The sequence below is a fragment of the Thalassophryne amazonica genome, chromosome 6, assembly GCF_902500255.1.
Source record: "Thalassophryne amazonica chromosome 6, fThaAma1.1, whole genome shotgun sequence".
Taxonomy (NCBI): domain Eukaryota; kingdom Metazoa; phylum Chordata; class Actinopteri; order Batrachoidiformes; family Batrachoididae; genus Thalassophryne; species Thalassophryne amazonica.
In genome coordinates, this window is record NC_047108.1 from 64,234,716 (window position 1) to 64,254,133 (window position 19,418).

Consider the following 19,418-nt stretch of genomic DNA (forward strand, 5'->3'; position numbering starts at 1 on the left):
ATCCAGCTCAACAGTGATCATCTACTGACTGTTTTCGTGATGATAGTAGAGAAGCTTAAATCTTCGACTGGACTGGGTTGCTTGACGCGAGGACGTTTTGCTTCAAATCGCAGAAGCTTCCTCAGCTAAAATTCTTGCTCTGGTAGTCTGACTTCTGTCTTGACTCTTGTAGAGAAGAATAAACAGAAGCCACAAAAGCTGAAGTTTTAAACCTACCCAGACTCCTCCTACTGAGAGGCAGACTGCTATAGGCTAGTGACTAAACAATAGCTCTAATTAGCACCTATTTTGCTCTAGTTAGCACCCTCCTAATGACAGGGCAGCTGTTCCTCCTAATGATGGGACGGACACCTCTCCTGACGGCTCCCCTGACGACTCTCCTGATGATGTGAATGACTCATTACCATGAACAAAAGACTGAAACTGCTTTGACCTGAGTACCCCATTGTAAACAGGGGACAAAGCGTGTCTCAGACCCCCTCCCCGATTAAGGCTGGGTTTCAACTGTTTCACATAAAATGCCTCCTTCACTCCTCTCTCAAACCATTTCCTTTCTCTGGCTAAGGTTTTAACTTCCTTGTCCTCAAACGTGTGGTTAGTGTCTTTAAGGTGGAGATGAACTGCAGACTGAGGTCCACCGGCGCCCGCTCTGCGGTGCTGGTATAGCCTTTTGTTTAACGGCTGCTTAGTCTCACCTATGTAGGTGTATGTACCAAGGTGTTAGGGGAGGTGGTGGTCTAGTGACTAAGGTGTTGGGCTTGAGTCCAGAAGATCATGGGTTCAAATCCCCACCTGACTGGAAAATCACTAAGGGCCCTTGGGCAAGGCTTTTAATCCCCTATTGCTCCCGGTGTGTAGTGAGCGCCTTGTATGGTAGCACCCTGACATCGGGGTGAATGTGAGGCATAATTGTAAAGTGCTTTGAGCGTCTGATTCAGATGGAAAAGCGCTATATAAATGCAGTCCATTTACCATTTAGGTGTTAACAGGTTTAAAGTAAACTGGGATTTTGTACTGTCTGAAGATCCTCTGTAGTTTTTCCCCTACTCCTGCTAAATAAGGGAGAGACACTCCTCTTCTGTCTGGAGCTGCCTGTTCTCTCCAATCGTAACATCACAGTCCAAGAAGGCTAAATGGTTGTTTCTGACATCCTCACGTGTGAACTTAATATTGGAGTCCACCGAGTTGATGTGCTCTGTAAAGGCACTTCCTGTTTCTTGATTTTAACCCATGTGTCATTGACATATCTGAACCAGTGACTGAAAGCGATGCCCGTGAACGACTCCAAGGCTCTCTTCTCCACTAGCTCCATGTTCAGATTGGCCACAATGGGGGATACCGGAGACCCCATTGCACAACCATGGATTTGCCTGTAGTAATTCCCCCTAAGCAGGAAATACGTGGTGTTGAGACAGATCTGCAAGAGTTGGCAGATGTGGTCTGGTGTAAGTTTGGTCCTTTCAAGTAGAGATGCATCCTCCAGCAGCCTCTGCCTCACAGCTGTGATGGCCTCCGCAGTGGGGATGCAGGTGAACAACATCAAATGACACCATAGTTTCATCTGCCTCCAACTGAAGGTCCTTGATCTTGTTCATAAAATCTTTTGTGTTCTCCACATGGTGGTCTGAGTTACCCACTAGAGGAGCCAAAATCCACTTGAGGTGCTTGGCCACATTGTAAGTGATGGAAACAGTGCTACATACAATAGGCCTGAGTGGCACGTCCTGTTTGTGGATTTTGAGCAGTCCATAGATGCATGGAGTGGCGTCCCCCAGGGTACAGCTTTTGTTTATTCTTCTCTACAAGAGTCAAGACAGAAGTCAGACTAACAGAGCAAGAATTTTACCTGAGGAAGCTTCTGCAAATTGAAGCAAAACGTCCTTGCGTCATGCAACCCAGTCCAGTCGAAGATACAAGCTTCTCTACTATGGAAACCACCTGGACAACTGAGAGCCTTCACAGAAACTTTGTGATGATAGTGCGAATAGCCTCACATTTTCCAAGTGCCAAATGAGCGGTGTTAAATGTTCATGTGTCAGCTGGAATTTGGCTGACACATGCCGCGAGAGGGATCAATGGGCTCTCACAGGGCACACTCTGTCTTTCAGCTGCTGGTGTGCACAAATAATTGTAGCAACAGGTGTATGAGGCATTTGAGGCAGCTACGAATTTACATGTTTTGCATACAAAACGTTTCTACAGCACTTCATGCCGCGCTGACCCACTTGGAACAACGAGGGAGCTACGCAATAATGCTCTTTGTGGATTTCAGCTCAGCGTTTAACACCATCCTTCCACAACATCTGGTGTCCAAGCTGGCAGACCTTGGACTCCCTCCACTCACCTGTAGCTGGATATTGGACTTTTTGACAGACCGCTCCCAGAGGGTCAGGCTGGGTTCCAACATCTCCACTGCTCTTAGTCGTAGCACCGGCTCACCACAGGGCTGTGTGCTTAGCCCGCTCCTCTACACTCTTGACACCTATGACTGTGTCCCTACCCACCCTAGTAATAAGATTATAAAGTTCGCAGATGACACGACAGTAGTCAGACTCATCTCAGACGACATAGGAGAGCTGGCCTACAGGGACGAGGTGGAGCGGCTGGCAGAGTGGTGTTCAGTCAACAACCTGCTCCTTAACACAACAAAAACAAAGGACCTTGTTGTTGACTTTAGAAGGAAAAAGTCTGACATCCAACCACTTTTTATCGGGGGGGTCTGTGTGGAGCGGGTGCCGGTGTTCAGGTTTCTCGGCATTGAGCTGGAGAACAGCCTGACATGGCGCGCCAACACCAAGGAGCTGCTGAAGAAGGTGCAGCAGAGACTGTACTTTTTGAGAATTCTCAGGAGGAACAGTCTTCCTCAGAATCTGCTTCTCGCCTTCTATCACTGCTCCATAGAGAGTGTGCTCACATATGGACTGTGTGTTTGGTATGGCAGCTGCACATCCTCAGAGAAGAAGGTGCTACATAGGGTCGTTAGGGCAGCTGCGAAGATCATAGGCTGCCCCCTCCCCACACTGGAAGACATTTACACGTCCAGATGCTGCAGGAAGGCAATAGATATTTCAAAGGACGTCTCACACCCTGGACATTGTCAGTTTCAGCTCATGCCATCAGGCAGGAGATACAGAATATTACAAACCAGAACAAACCGTCTAAAAAATAGTTTTTATCCAAAGGCAATCATGGCACTTAACTCTTCAAGGTGAAACAGTATGTTCAGTATGCAGTACATCTGGTGGCAGTCTTTTTCACCCAGTGCAACCTGTGACCGTACCATTCCTGTCCATAAACAGTGCAATTTGTTTTATATTTTTTCTTTTTAGATGTTTTATTCCTGTTCATAGTCAGTGCAATATGTTTTTATGTTTTTAAACTATTTATTACTCTTAACTCACGAGCTGAAGCACTTTCAATTTCGTTGTGACTTTGTAAAAAGTAACAATGACAATAAAGACTATCTATCTATCTATCTATCTATCTATCTATCTATCTATCTATCTATCTATCTATCTATCTATCTATCTATCTATCTATCTATCTATCTATCTATCTATCTATCTATCTATCTACCTACCTACCTACCTACCTACCTACCTACCTACCTACCTACCTACCTACCTACCTACCTACCTACCTACAAGTCCTGCTTTATGTGCACTTCGACCAAATTCGCACTATGTGTGAAGGGGCCATAACATATCCACTTATCTGCCTTATTGAGGTGAAACTTGGGCTTCACCGTCCACTAGGTACCTCAACACCTGCGTGCTGGATCATACGCAGAGAAACGTGCCATATGACCAAAATGTTGTAGCTAATGCTCCCTTGCAACACAAGTGATACTCCTCTTCTTGGTCTACCTAAGTAACCATTTGCTTGATACAAACTCTCCAGTGGTACCCAAGGATCCTCTGAAGAAACCTGGTACCAAAGATGTCCAGTCATTGCCTTGGGTCACAGGTTAGCATTCAGGTTTCACAATCATCCAGTAGGGCAGTGTTCTAGACAAGTGAATGTCTCTACAAGTTCAACACTTTCCCCACTTACTTGTGTCACTGCACCTTTTCTCCTGTAGCTGTGCTTTGCTTCCCTCACACAGTGACTCACCTCCTGCTGCACTGCCTTAATCGCATTAATGTCTCTGCTTCAGAAGGCAGCCTTCTTCTTGTTGAGGACAGCTTTGCTTCCCACATAACCCATGGTTATTAGGGTAACAACAGACAGTCTTGGATGGGGAGACCACATCTGCACAGAGGTTAAGATAATCCATCAGAAAATGTGTCAGCTCGTCTATGTCCTCACCGTGTGGGTTGATCAGCTCATCCCATATTGTTGTGTTGTAGCAGTCTCTCGGGGCACTTTCCATTTCAGGGAACCATTTCCTGACGGAGCGAGTGGTTACCATCTGCCTTTGGACCAGGGGGATGTACTGTGGCTGTAGGTTTACCAGGTTGTGGTCAGACTTCCCTAGATGGGAGATGGATGTCACTCTGTATGCATCCCTCACATTAACATACAGTAAGTCAATTGTTCTGTTGTTTCTTTTTGGACAGTCCACAACCTGGTGAAAAGCAGCCAAAATAGAGTCCAAATTTGCATGATTAAAATCCCCAGAACCAATCATGAGTGCCTCAGTGTGCTTTGTTTACAGTCTTGCTGTGACGGCATGAATGTTGTCACATGCAGTTGCTGTGTTCGCTCCCAGGGGGATGTAAATACAGATCATGATCACATGACTAAGCTCCCTCAGTAGATAGTAAACCACAGGGTATGCATGAAACAGCAGTTCAGAGTATCCAGCCTTCTTGAAGACTCTGAGTGGGATCTTGGCAAAGGTTCCTGCTGGAGACTCCTTAGTTCTACTGGGGAACTTCAATGCTCATGTGGGCAACAATGGAGAAACGTGAAGAGAATGACAGTTAGGAATACACCCCCCCCCCCCATCTGAATCAGAGTGGTATTTTTTATTGGACTTCTGTGCTGGTCGTGGATTATCCATAACAAACACCTTGTTCAAGCACAAGGGTGTTCATAAGTACACGTGGTACCAGAACACCCTAGGTCAAAAGTCAATGACTGATTCTGTAATTGTGTCATCAGACCTACAACCATATGTCTTGGACACTCTGGTGAAGAGAGTTGTGGAGCTGTGAAATGATCACCACCTGGCTCAGATGGTGGGGTATGCCACTGAGGCAACCTGGAAGACCTAAATGTGTAGTAAGGGTTTTCTGGGAATGTTTGGTGGAAGTGCCTTTCCAGACAGCCTTCAACTTGTATCTCTGAACAAACCTCTCCCAGATCCTGAGGGAGGTCCGGGACATGGAAGCAGAGTGGTCCACGTTCAAGGCCTCTATTGCTAAAGCAGCAGCTTTGAGCTGTGGCCAGAAGGTTGTGCTGGTCGTGGTGCCAACCCAAGATCTCGCTGGTCGACACCAGCAGTAAGGGAAGTCATCAGGCTGAAGGAGGAGGCCTTTCGTGTTTGGTTAGCAATTGGAGGCAATTCTTAGCCCAGGCTGGGTTCAGCAGGGGAGAAGAGCAGCTAAATTGGACTGAAAAATCATTAGGCGGTGGAAAGAACACGGATGATCTCCTCAACCCTACTGACATGCCCTCCATCAAGGAGGCAGGGATGGAAGACTTGGGTGAATCTGGTACCAATACCCTAGCAGAAGTTACTGACAGAGTAAAACAAAAAACTCCTAGGTGGTAAGTCAGTGGGGGTGGACGAGATTCAACCCGAGATGCTGAATTCTCTGGATGTTATTGGGCTGTCATGGCTGACAAGCATACACAATGTTTCCTGGAAGTTGGGGACAGTATCTCTGGACTGGCAAACTGAGGTGGTGATCCCCATCTTTAAATAAAAGGGGACTGGAGAGTATGTTCTAATTATAGAGGAATCACACTTCTCAGCCTCCCTGGTAAAGCCTACACTAGAGTATAAGAGAGGAGACTTAGACCATTATTTGAACCTCCGTTTCAGAAGGAGCAATGTGGGTTTCATTTTGGTCATGGAATGGTGGACCAGCTCTTTACCCTTGCAAGGATATTAGAGGGGTCTTGGGAGTATGACCAACCAGCCTACATGTGTTTTGTGGAATTGTAAAAGGAGTATGACAGAGTCCCTCAGAGTATCCTCTGGGGGGGGCTGCAGGAATATGGCATACCGGATTCAGTGCAGTGTGCGATCCGGTCTCTATTTGACCAAAGTAGGAGCTGTGTCCGCATTCTCGGCATTACATCAGACCTGTTTCCAGTGGGTGCTGGACTCCACCAGGGCTGCTGCTTGTCACCAATCCTGTACCTGATATTCATCAACATAATTTCATGGCGCAGTCAGGAGCCGGAGGGTGTCCAGTTTGGTGACCTCAGAGTTGCATATCTACTTTTTGCAGATGATGTGGTTCTGTTGGTTTCATCAAGCAGTGACCTCCAGTGCGCGCTGGGCAGATTTGAGGCACAGTGTGAAGCAAATGAGATGAGAATCAGCACCTCCAAATCTGAGAGCATGATCTTCTGTTGGAAAATGGTGGATTGTCCCCTCTGGGTTCTGGGGAGAGTTACTGCTCCAAGTAGAGGCGGTTAAGTATCTTGGGGTCTTGTTCAAGAGTGGGAGTAAGTTGGAGCTTGAGATTGATAGACGGTGTCTGAAACCTTACTGACACTGTACTGGACCGCTGTGAAGAAGGAGCTGACCCGGAAGGAGAGGCTCTCAATTTACCAGTCAGTTTACGCTCGTATCCTCACCTATGTTCATGAGCTTTGGGTAATGGCTAAAAGAATAATGACTGCTGATACAAGTGTAAGAATTAAGATTCCTCTGTTGGGTATCTGGGCGTACACTCCTGGACAGGGTGAGAAGCTTGACTATCTGGGAGGGACTCAGAGTAGAGCTGTTGCTTCTTTGCATCGAAAGGAGCCAGTTGAGGAGGTTCAGGTATCTGGTGAGGATGTCCCTGGTCGTCTTCCTGGGGAGGTCTTCCAGGCAGGTCCAAGCAGGAGGAGGCCCCCGGGGAAGACCTAGGACAGGCTGGTGAGATTATATTTCCCAGCTGGCTTGAGTTCACCTTGGGATTCCCCAGGAAGAGATACAAGACTTGGCCGAGGATAGAGACGTGTGAGATGAGCTGCTCCCTTTGCAGCCACTGCAACCCAGAAGCGGTTGAAAATGAATGAAAGTATTTTTCTGAAAGAAATAAAAATTTCTGATTTCTGAGGCATTTAAAAATACAAAAAAAAAAAAAAAAAAAAACACAAACAAACTTCACACCTTTATTTCAAATGTATATTGCAGAATATGCAGACAACTTGCTGCGTTTTACTGAGTTACAATGAGTGTTGCTTGTCAGTAATCAGAAAAAGCCCATTTGAGCCATTTGATTGTTTAGTAAATTTGTTAAAAATACTCAGGAGTCTTGGTGTATTTATGGAGAGATGTATTATTATTATTATTATTATTATTATTATTATTACTACTATTATTATTATTATTGGAGAGATGGCAGTAGAGTTTCTAACCAGATTGTTTAATAAAATCTTGGAAAGTGAGAGGATGCCTGAGGAGTGGTGGTTGGTTCCTATTTTCAAGAACAAGGGTGATATGCAGAGCTGCAGTAACTACAGAGGCATAAAGCTGATCAGCCACAGAATGAAGTTATGGGAAAGAGTAGTAGAAGCTAGGCTTAGAAAACAGGTGAAGATCTGTGAGCAGCAATATGGTTTCATGCCGAGAAAGAGCACTACAGATGCAATGTTTGCTCTGAGAATACTGTTGGAAAAGTACAATGAAGGACAAAAAGAGTTACATTGTGTGTTTGTGGACTTAGAAAAAGCTTATGATAGGGTGCCAAGAGAACAGTTGTGGCATTGTATGAGGAAGTCTGGAGTGGCAGAGAAGTATGTTAGGGTAGTGCAGGACATGTACAAGAATAGTGTGACAGCGCTGAGATGCGCAGTCGGAATGACAGACTCATTCAAGGTGGAGGTGGGATTACACCAAGGATCAGCTCTGAGTCCTTTCTTGTTTGCAGTGGTGATGGACAGGTTGACAGATGAGATCAGACAGGAGTCCCCATGGACTATGATGTTTGCAGATGACATTGTGATCTGTAGTGAGAGTAGAGAGCAAGTTGAGCACAGCTAACCAAAAAATTAGCTTCGATAACCATTAATCTTTATGGCGATAAACCGATAAACTGTTAAAAAATGTATCTTTATTACAGATAACCGATAACCGATAAGTATTAGTATTGATTTGGATGTGGCCACATCAGATTACACTGTCGGCTTCTGATAAATCAGTTTCACTTTAAGCACTGCAGGGGCTGCTGGGTAAATTCAAGGATCACAAACACAAAGAACACATGAAAAATGAATAAATAAAATAATAAAACCCCAAACACTGTCATCATCTTTCAAAAAGTAGTAAAACAGTATTAGAAGTGACAGTTTATCTCGGTATTAGCTACACCGTCATTTACAAACTAAAAAACTGCTGCTTTTTTTCACACGCGTTGAACCCTGCAGCTTAAACAACCAAAATACATCCATTAATGCATTGATTGGCAGAGTTAAAATACACGTAGTAATAATAATAATAATATAAATTTTTACCTGTTGTTTCAGTGGGATTCATCTGAATAAATAATCCACATAAAGCGCCCTTTTTTTAAACGTAGTGTATATTTTGCCAGATACGGCAAACACGCACCTAGCAATATTTGACTGGATTTCCTCGCTGATTAGCTAGTTCAGATGACATCACTGTAGAGGGTATTTCAACATGGTGGCGGCACCCTTGGCATTGAGTTGTTGGTGCTAATTTTTCATCTTTAAATGCCATTTTGGGTGCCATAAAGTCGTTTGAATCGGAATAGAAAATCATCTACTGCCGGAGGGATTCTCGGACGCTAAAAGCAGCTCTGCGATGATGTCATTTGAACTAGCCAATCAGCAAGGAGATCCGGTCAAATATCGCTAGGTGCGTTTTTGCCGTATCTGGCGTACCTGCCTTATTTTAATCCAAAACAGTGTCTAAACATGAAGAAAATCCCTCCCTCTGTGCACACAGCTGCGCCATGAGAGCTCCTCCCCCACACCGAGTCTTGGCGATTAAATTACAGCCACAAAGAAAAAAAAAGTTAAAATTAGTCTGTTTTGTTTTTTGTGTTGAGTGGACGAATCACTGTAATGTCCAAAGTGAACCTGAACTACACTACCCATAATGCTCCCTGTGCCGACTGGCCAATCATGTTTTGCACTTAATGATGATGTCATCAGCAAGTGACAGGCAGCCAGTCTGCTACAAACACAACAAATGGACTAAAATGTTTGATTTTAGGGTTTACAAACATTTTTGACTGTTAACATTTTTTTATCGTTTATCGGACTGAAAGTTATCGTAACTAAATTTATCAATGAGTGACTCACTTTAAGTCACTCATTGAGAGTGATGTTGTCTTACTGTTTATGTTCTGACAGTGTGATGAAACAGGTTCCAAATATGAGGGAACCGAATCCTGTTCCTTAATGTTCAGTCTGGTAAATTTGCTGCTTATGTGACCGAATGACTTATTTTTGTGGCAGGCATGGCGGTGGGATTTAAACACAGGATTGCTCGCACTCGAGACCAAGACCCTACCAGGTCAGCCAAAGGGGAATTCCCCCACTAGCCAAGCTAGCAGGAACATCTTTTCAATCCGGACTTCACCTTGCCACACTTACAAGGAGTAAAACAAATCCTCTGCCTCAAGTAGAATCAGAAGAAGAAGAAGAATACCATAGTACCATACTGAATTGTAGCTTCTTATTTTCTGTTTAAATTTTTGGTATAATTTCTTTGCATCATGTTAAATCGCTTTATATCGCATTGTATTAAAGGCACTGCGCTGCGGTGGTTTGAATCATATTTATCTAATAGATTACAATTTGTTCATGTAAATGGGGAGTCTTCTTCACAGACTAAGGTTAATTATGGAGTTCCACAAGGTTCTGTGCTAGGACCAATTTTATTCACTTTATACATGCTTCCTTTAGGCAGTATTATTAGAAAGCATTGCTTTAATTTTCATTGTTACGCAGATGATACCCAGCTTTATCTATTCATGAAGCCAGAGGATACACACCAATTAGTTAAACTGCAGGAATGTCTTACAGACATAAAGACATGGATGACCTCTAATTTCCTGCTTTTAAATTCAGAAAAACTGAAGTTACTGTTCTTGGCCCCACAAATCTTAGAAACATGGTGTCTAACCAGATCCTTACTCTGGATGGCATTACCCTGACCTCTAGTAATACTGTGAGAAATCTTGGAGTCATTTTTGATCAGGATATGTCCTTCAGTGCGCATATTAAGCAAATATGTAGGATTGCTTTTTTACATTTGCGCAATATCTCTAAAATTAGAAAGGTCTTGTCTCAGAGTGATGCTGAAAAACTAATTCATGCATTTATTTCCTCTAGGCTGGACTATTGTAATTCATTATTATCAGGTTGTCCTAAAAGTTCCCTGAAAAGCCTTCAGTTAATTCAAAATGCTGCAGCTAGAGTACTGACAGGGACTAGAAGGAGAGAGCATATCTCACCCATATTGGCCTCTCTTCACTGGCTTCCTGTTAATTCTAGAATAGAATTTAAAATTCTTCTTCTTACTTATAAGGTTTTGAATAATCAGGTCCCATCTTATCTTAGGGACCTTATAGTACCATATCACCCCAATAGAGCGCTTCGCTCTCAGACTGCAGGCTCACTTGTAGTTCCTAGGGTTTTTAAGAGTAGAATGGGAGGCAGAGCCTTCAGCTTTCAGGCTCCTCTCCTGTGGAACCAGCTCCCAATTCAGATCAGGGAGACAGACACCCTCTCTACTTTTAAGATTAGGCTTAAAACTTTCCTTTTTGCTAAAGCTTATAGTTAGGGCTGGATCAGGTGACCCTGAACCATCCCTTAGTTATGCTGCTATAGACTTAGACTGCTGGGGGGTTCCCATGATGCAGTGTTTCTTTCTCTTTTTGCTCTGTATGCACCACTCTGCATTTAATCATTAGTGATTGATCTCTGCTCCCCTCCACAGCATGTCTTTTTCCTGGTTCTCTCCCTCAGCCCCAACCAGTCCCAGCAGAAGACTGCCCCTCCCTGAGCCTGGTTCTGCTGGAGGTCTCTTCCTGTTAAAAGGGAGTTTTTCCTTCCCACTGACGCCAAGTGCTTGCTCATAGGGGGTCGTTTTGACCATTGGGGTTTGTCTGTGATTATTGTATGGCTTTTGCCTTGCAATATAAAGTGTCTTGGGGCAACTGTTGTTGTGATTTGGCGCTATATAAATAAAATTGATTTGATTTGATTTGATTGTGAGGAATTGAATCACCATCAAATACATATCAAATCACATCGCATCGGGAACAGGGGTGAATCGTATCGCATCATATTGTCAGGATCGTCATGTATCGCTATATGTATCGTATCGCTGGTAGTGTATTGAGTTGCCGATCAAATCGTTGTCAGTGATGAGATTCACATGCCTAATCTGTGGTGAAACAGAAGCCAAAGTACAGTAAATGCAAGAAGTATTCTGGGATGTTTTAAAATGTGCATTTTCCATATCATCCCAAGTTTTTCTGGTTTTGCACTGTACAAGGTGCCACCACAACAGTTTTAAAATGCAGTGAACTGCCACGGAACTTGTACAAATGCTTCTGCTGCCATCCTGCAGTCTTGCTTTGTCTTATCACCACCTTTAAGATTATCCTGAGGATATTCATATCAAGTCAGACTTCTGGACCAATGGTCATGCTCCTTTTATACCAAATCATGTGTCACTGTGGATGTTCTTGTTTCTGTATCCTATGCAGTCTTCAATTGCAATTTCAATTTATTTTCATTTATATAGCACCAAATCACAACAGAGTTGCCTCAAGATGCTTCACACAAGTAAGGTCGAACCTTACTAAACCCCAGAGTAACAGTGGCAAGGAAAAACTCCCTCTGAGGAAGAAACCTCAAGCAGACCAGACTCAAAGAGGCGACCCTCTGCTTGGGCCATGCTACAGTCTTACGGGAGTCTTGGTAGATTCTTGAGGTGTTGAGTTAAATCATGGTGGTTTTTGTTTCAATCCTGATTAATCCTCTTCTATGTTGTTTTAAGGTCATGGTGCTTGTTGAAGTTGACTTTTACCAAAGCAAATTTGATGCGGTGGCTTTGTGGACAGTCATAGTCAGATCTGTGGCTTTATAAAGAGGGTCACAATCATTCTGGCAGAAAAATAAACTGTCTGACTCTCCTTTTTTTGCTTTCTTTACACATTGTTGTATTTCCACTTGGAAAAAAAAGATGTAATTTGTAATTGCCAGTGATAGAGAAGTGAAAAAACTTGGTGTTGTAGCACCTATAAGAATTCATTACTGTCAATGTAGTGCATTTGTGCGTCATTCAGTGTTAGTCCACTGAGCATGTTCCATTTGTTTGTCATGCAGGGACACTACAAACTGCATTGGAGGTTATCTGCCTGCTTTGTGTCTGTAATGGTCCTGTCCCTTCAGAATGATCCATTTTGGTTTTCTGTTAACAAGAACAGAGACATATTCTGGGCTGCTTCTCTCAACCATTCAGTAATCCCCAAGTGTCTCTTTGGCACAAGTGATGCTGTCACCACACTTCCATCGAGGCCCACAAATGCAGTTTTTGTTAGTAGTGAAAACACTTTCCTTGCTGTATAGAGGAGCCTGCAGTGTCATTGAGACATCTATTCTGAAGTCACCTGCAGCTGCTGCAGAGCATTCCAAAAGTCCAGCTCAGCACCTTTGGACCATAGTGGAGTCACCATCAATTTGAACTCCTCTCTTATTCCTCCATTGACACAGATACACTGTGTCAAAGCTCCTCGAGTGAATAAATCTCAGTCCATCTAAACAGGCTTATTGTCGGCTGACATTCAAAGTCTTTTCCTGTGGCGTTTAGGCAGGTTTTTAGCTCCTAATTCAATAAACGCGCTGACCACTTTTAGATGGCGATTGCACTTCGCTTTTCTAATTTGCATACTAAGAGTTGGTTCTCACTAGAAAAATCAAGGCAATCTATCTGTGGCCAGTGCTGTGCTGCTGCCAGGAAGAGCCTGTCGATTCCATTAAAGGTGGGGCCAGATGTTTGTCATTACCTTTATTGATAACCACACGGTCAATACTGTGATTTATTCTGCTGGGATTGGACTAAGCTTTAGTCACAAGTTTCACCGGGGTCTGATCAATAGTACACAATGGACAAGTACAACATGACCACACATGAACTGAGAGCATCAGCAAAGCTGTACATCTAAAGTTTCTGCTCGCATATACTGACAGACAGTTAAAAACTCTAAGAACTATTAGATTTTTACCTGAGGCCATCAAATATGGCCATCGGGTATTGCAAAAGCTTTTAGTCTGTCTGTCTGTCTGTGCTCATCATAAGTCCACTCCTATTAATGCCAGACTCTTGAAATTCACAGGAAAAATTCTTGGGACACAGACCTTGGTCAAGTTCAAAGACGGCTAACCTTAATGTATTTTAAGAGGTTAAAATGTCACATTCTGTTTCAATCTGATCCGTTTTGTTTTTGAGTAATGCGGGTGACAGCCAATCAGAGTAGAGCTGCACCGTGACGTCAGTCACTGGTCTCTTCAAAACTGCTTTGTTTATATACATGATTCTGATATATTATGTATAAGCTAGCAAGCATGGTGATGTCACTTCCTGGTGTAGCCACTTGCTAACAGCTTAGTTTCTGGTATATTATGTAAAAGCAAGTGAGAAATAAACACTTCTAAAACTGAAAATGCTGTTTTTGTAACCTGAAAACACCTCTGGAGTCATTTACAAGACATTTAGCTGAGGTTAGCTTGCACACTAACTTTTGCTAACTCAAAGCTAACTTCCGATTCATTTCTTTAACTTTTCCCATAATCCCCCTGTAAGCCCCTTGAGCTTCCCAGAATGCTCTGTGGCACCAGCGGAGTTCCAACGTCTCACAGCGTATGTAAACAATGGCTAGCGAGGCTGTGGATGGTGTGGATCCAGCAAGTTCATGGGCGATTATGATGATGACACATTCTCCCAAGTTGAGAAGGATATCTAGAGGAGGGGTAGCACCTGCAATGAACTTCTGCCGTACCCTGATGTTGTCTTGTCTTGTTGATGTTGTCTCCTTCACGAGGTTTGTTTTCATTGTGCCCTAAACCAGAACTTTGCTGAAACTGACCTCTCGTGTAGTTAACTCTATTCACTGTGTTAGCTTCGATAGCCGCTAATCCGCTAACTAAAAAGTTGACATTTACAATGCTAAACCGATAACCGCTAAAACATTTTGTAGAAGCTACAGCTAACCGCTAGCTTTTAGTATTGACTCCGGTACACATGTCAGCTACTGATAAGCCAGTTTTGAGTTTAAGCACTGCCAATGCTTCTAAGTAAAATCAAAGGTGATCACAAACCCAACACAAACAACGAGTCAGCACTTCTGTCTTTGAGCACCCTGCCCACTACTGCAAGGAAGAGTCATTTACTTTCAACATGGAACAGCACAGACGTGTGGTAGAAGACATCAAAAGCAAAACAGTTTTCACTTATGGTTTTGATTCATAAACAAAACTAATTCCGGACAGTTTATCGAATTAACTGTCACGTTACAGTAACGTGTGTTGGTTTTTACAAATAAATGTGTATTTGGAAATATGTAATTTTTTTCATTTGTAAAAAAAAGGCATTTGCAAAACTAAAAATTCTGTTTGTTAAGTGTGATTCAGCGCAACAAATAGTGACCGTGTGATTGTTGGACCTATTCACACTCCCGTCCAGTAAATGGCAGTGTTCTATGTATTTTGGGTCAAAATCCTATCTGTCACTTCCTGAGTCAACCATAACACTTATTATTATTATTATTATTATTTTATTTATGTAGCACTTTAACAACAAAGTACTTCACAAACACACACACACACACAAAAAAAGAGAGAGACAAAAAACCCAACACTATCACTAGTTAAAAGTAAAATAATATAAATTACATAAAGCTAGAATTATGATGGTGAGCAAGTAACATTTTCAACCATCAACAGCTGCAGGCACAACAATCAGAAAAGTCATAAGCACAGTTCATTCTCAAAACACTGTGGTAACCTGCTCCTAATATCAGCAGTCTTATTTGTAAAAAAAAAAAAAGGGACTTAAAATCTGCTGTGTCAAATAACAATAATTACCCTTATCGTTACTGATTAAATTACAGTAAAAAGCTGTTTTACCAACTGACTGAAATTCTATCAAACCGTCATGCAATACCCAATATGTCCGTTCCTGTCTGGAGGAGCACCATTTGGGTTCAAGCCTCATACAGTCCCTCCTGATGAATCACAGATCCTCAGAGACCTTTTTCTCCCTTGACACATTCATACAAGTAGTTTGGCTGGTCTGACCAGTACAGGTGAATTTTTTTAGGTGAGAAAGGGTTGTGCAGTTGTTTTTCCACCCTCGTGTCAGCCCAGGTTCTGGGTTCCCCGCATGCATTGTGTGCCACAGGGGGAACAGCATTGGTGCGTGCAGCTTTGACTTTGGAGTATCAGTCTCCTAGAAGAACTTCCAACAAAGGATAAAGGGCTCCTTATACCTTCTATTTAACACAAAGATGGGGTAAGTGTTGGTGAGTAGCAGAGCATGTCCTCATGCCAGTGGTTCATGCTAACTGCACTTCTGGGGCCACTTACTGTTCTGAGATGCCCTACATGTCAGCTTTCACAAGGGTGACCAGTGTGGATAAGGAAAGTCTTGGGTAAGGAGAGGCTATGACTGGCAAGAGAAGGCTGATGTCTGGGCTGCTTCTCTGTTCACAGGTTAGTGCTAGCCAGCAGCTGTGGACAGAATTGGTTTACACTGAAATCAGCCAACTACATTGTAACTACAGCCCTACACTTTGCTTACCCCTGTATCTGTATCTACATCACCCACCTCGGGTACAACCAAACCAAACAACAAATGTCACCAGTGAGTCAACAATTTTGATGACTTATTGATTAATTGTGTAGATGCTTTAGTGGAAGAACAATAGTGATACAGTTGATATGACAATAGAAATGAGCTTTGCTGACTCTCTGCCATTATTAGTCAGTAGATTCAGTGGTTCCATAGCTCTTAAAAATCCTTCGATCCCAGTGAGTGACAGTAATTTGCCGCTCCCAGTATAAACCTTTGTCATAGTCCTTAACATCAAACAGATTACGTGTAGTCACCTATTGAGATTGATTAATATTTTCGTGAAGTGATTTATTTGCAGAGGGGAGTGTACAGCACTCGCTGGTATATAGACTAATGCAATGTAATTGCAATCTAAATGAGTCATTAATCTGCCATGCCCAAGGGTAAAGGGACAGCATCAGAGTGATCCATGGAGCGTGATGCATACAGAGGCGTGTGGAGATACAGATGGTCACAAATAGTCAAGAAGAAACACAGCAAAACGTTTAGTTATATAAGGAAATGCATGCCTATTACGGAATATTTACTTCCAACCCCAAATCAGAAAAGGCTGGGACAAAAATAAATAAATAAAACTATAGTGATGTTTGCATTTGACTTTTATTTCATTGCAGAAAGTATGAATGTAACAGGGTCAATTATACAGCAACGTGTGTATGCAAAAATATGTTGTATATTAGTTATTGTTATAATTACACAAAATCTGTGTAACCTTGATTTTATTTTTGTTCATTTATTTTAGTTAATACCTGACAGGTTGGGCCCGGTCAGTATGTGGAACTTCAGTATGCACCTGTCCCCTTATGTTCACATTTTAATGTGACACCGCCCTCTATAAGTCGCGTTTTTGCGCCTTTCCTCTCCCCTTTTGTTACTGATGTCCGAGGGAGAGGGGCATGTCGTGCAGAAGCCACTGACCGGAGGATTTTTTTATTTTTTTTATTTCACTGTTTGTCAGAAATGAAATGGCGACGACCTCCCAAGATACCCACGTGTGAGACTCTCCTTCTTCAAACACAACGCAGAGTCAGTCACAACCGGTTACATGAACTCAAGATATTTGTTTTTTTTTCCTGGTCAACTTCATTTCATTTTCTACATTTTCACATTCATTCCTGCATTTCACACCTACACTCTTAAAGAGTAACTGCTGTCTCAACAAGAAATTTTTTTTTAATTTTTTTTAAAAGTTATTTCAACCTACAACCCCAATTCCAATGAAGTTGGGATGTTGTGTAAAATGTAAATAAAAACAGAATACAATGATTTGCAAATCCTCTTCAACATATATTCAATTGAATACACCACAAAGACAAGATATTTAATGTTTAAACTGATAAACTTTATTGTTTTTGAGCAAATATTTGCTCATTTTGAAATGGATGCCTGCAACATGTTTTAAAAAAGCTGGGACAGTGATATGTTTACCACTGTGTTACATCACCTTTCCTTCTAACAACACTCAATAAGCATATTCTGTTTTTATTTACATTTTATACAATGTCCCAACTTCACTGGAATTGGGGATGTATGTACACCGGTGTGTGTCTTTCCAAATCATGTCCAGTCAACTGAATTTACCCCAGGTGGACTCCAATGAAGCTGTAGATGTTGGGAAAGTGTAGTGACACGGACCCACAACAGGGGGCGTAAATGAACGGACAATAGAAGGAGTTAAATTAGAACACTTTACTGTTGTGAATGCCACAACCAAACACAGCAGATTACAGAATGTATATAAGTCAGTCAATAAAGGTGTCGTGTGGGCAGGCTCGACGATAGGAGATGCCCATCTGGAGACGAACCGGAACCACACGATTTCCACCGCCACCGTCTCGGCGTGTCGGATCTGGTACTGCTCTCGATGAAGATGATATCTCGGCGATGTGGTGGAGGTGTCTTCCTGCTTTTATTCCAGATGTGATGTAGATGATCAGTGACAGCTGTCATGGTTGATGGGTGACAGCTGTCACCTCGGCAGTTCCTGAAGGTGGCAGCGCCCTCTCGTGCCTGAAGCCTGCACTTCAGGCAGGGCGCCCTCTGGTGGTGGGCCAGCAGTACCTCCTCTTCTGGCGGCCCACACAACAGGACCCCTCCCTCAACGGGCGCCTCCTGGCGCCCGACCAGGCTTGTTCGGGTGGCGACGGTAGAAATCGGCCAGGAGAGCCGGGTCCAGGATGAAGCTCCTCTTCACCCAGGAGCGTTCTTCGGGTCCATACCCTTCCCAGTCCACCAAATACTGAAAGCCCCGGCCCATTCGACGGACGTCCAAGAGCCGGCGTACTGTCCAAGCCGGCTCCCCATCGATAATACGGGCAGGAGGCGGCGCCGGACCGGGTGCACAGAGGGGTGAGGTGTGATGTGGTTTAATCCTGGAGACATGGAAGACCGGATGGATCCGCAGTGAGGCCGGGAGTCGGAGCCTCACTGCAGTAGGACTGAGGACCTTAAGGATGGTAAATGGTCCGATGAAGCGGTCTTTTAACTTAGGCGACTCGACCTGGAGTGGAATGTCCTTGGTGGATAGCCATACCTCCTGCCTGGACTGGTATGCGGGGGCCGGGGACCGTCGACGGTCTGCATGGGCTTTTGCCCTCGTTCGGGCCCTCAACAAGGCCGAACGGGCAGTGCGCCACACCCGACGGCATCTCCGCAGGTGGGCTTGGACCGAGGGCACACCGACCTCTCCCTCCACCAAGGGAAACAAAGGGGGTTGGTACCCCAGACACACCTCAAACGGGGAGAGGCCGGTGGCAGAGGACACTTGGCTGTTATGAGCGTACTCGATCCAGGCCAGATGTTCACTCCAAGCCGTCGGGTGTGTGGAGGTAGTACACCGAAGGGCTTGCTCCAACTCTTGATTGGCCCGTTCGGCCTGTCCGTTAGTCTGAGGGTGATACCCAGACGAGAGGCTCACGGTGGCCCCCAGTTCCCGGCAGAAACTTCTCCACACCTGCGAGGAGAACTGGGGGCCGCGATCTGAAACGATGTCCCATGCAGCCAGACGACATGGTGGACCAGGAGATCCGCCGTCTCCTGGGCCGACGGGAGCTTCGGGAGGGCCACGAAGTGGGCCGCCTTGGAGAATCGGTCCACTATCGTGAGAATGGTGGTGTGTCCCCGGGACGGCGGGAGGCCCGTGACAAAATCCAGACCGATGTGGGACCAGGGGCGATGAGGCACAGGAAGTGGCTGTAGGAGTCCCTGTGCCTTCTGGTGGTCCGCCTTGCCCCTGGCGCAGGTGGTGCAGGCCTGGATGTAAGCCCGGACATCAGTCTCCAGGGACGCCCACCAGAAGCGCTGCCGGACCACTGCCACGGTCCTACGCACCCCTGGGTGGCAGGAGAGCTTGGACCCGTGACATAAGTCCAGGACGGCAGCCCTGGCTTCTGGTGGGACGTATAGTCTGTTTTTC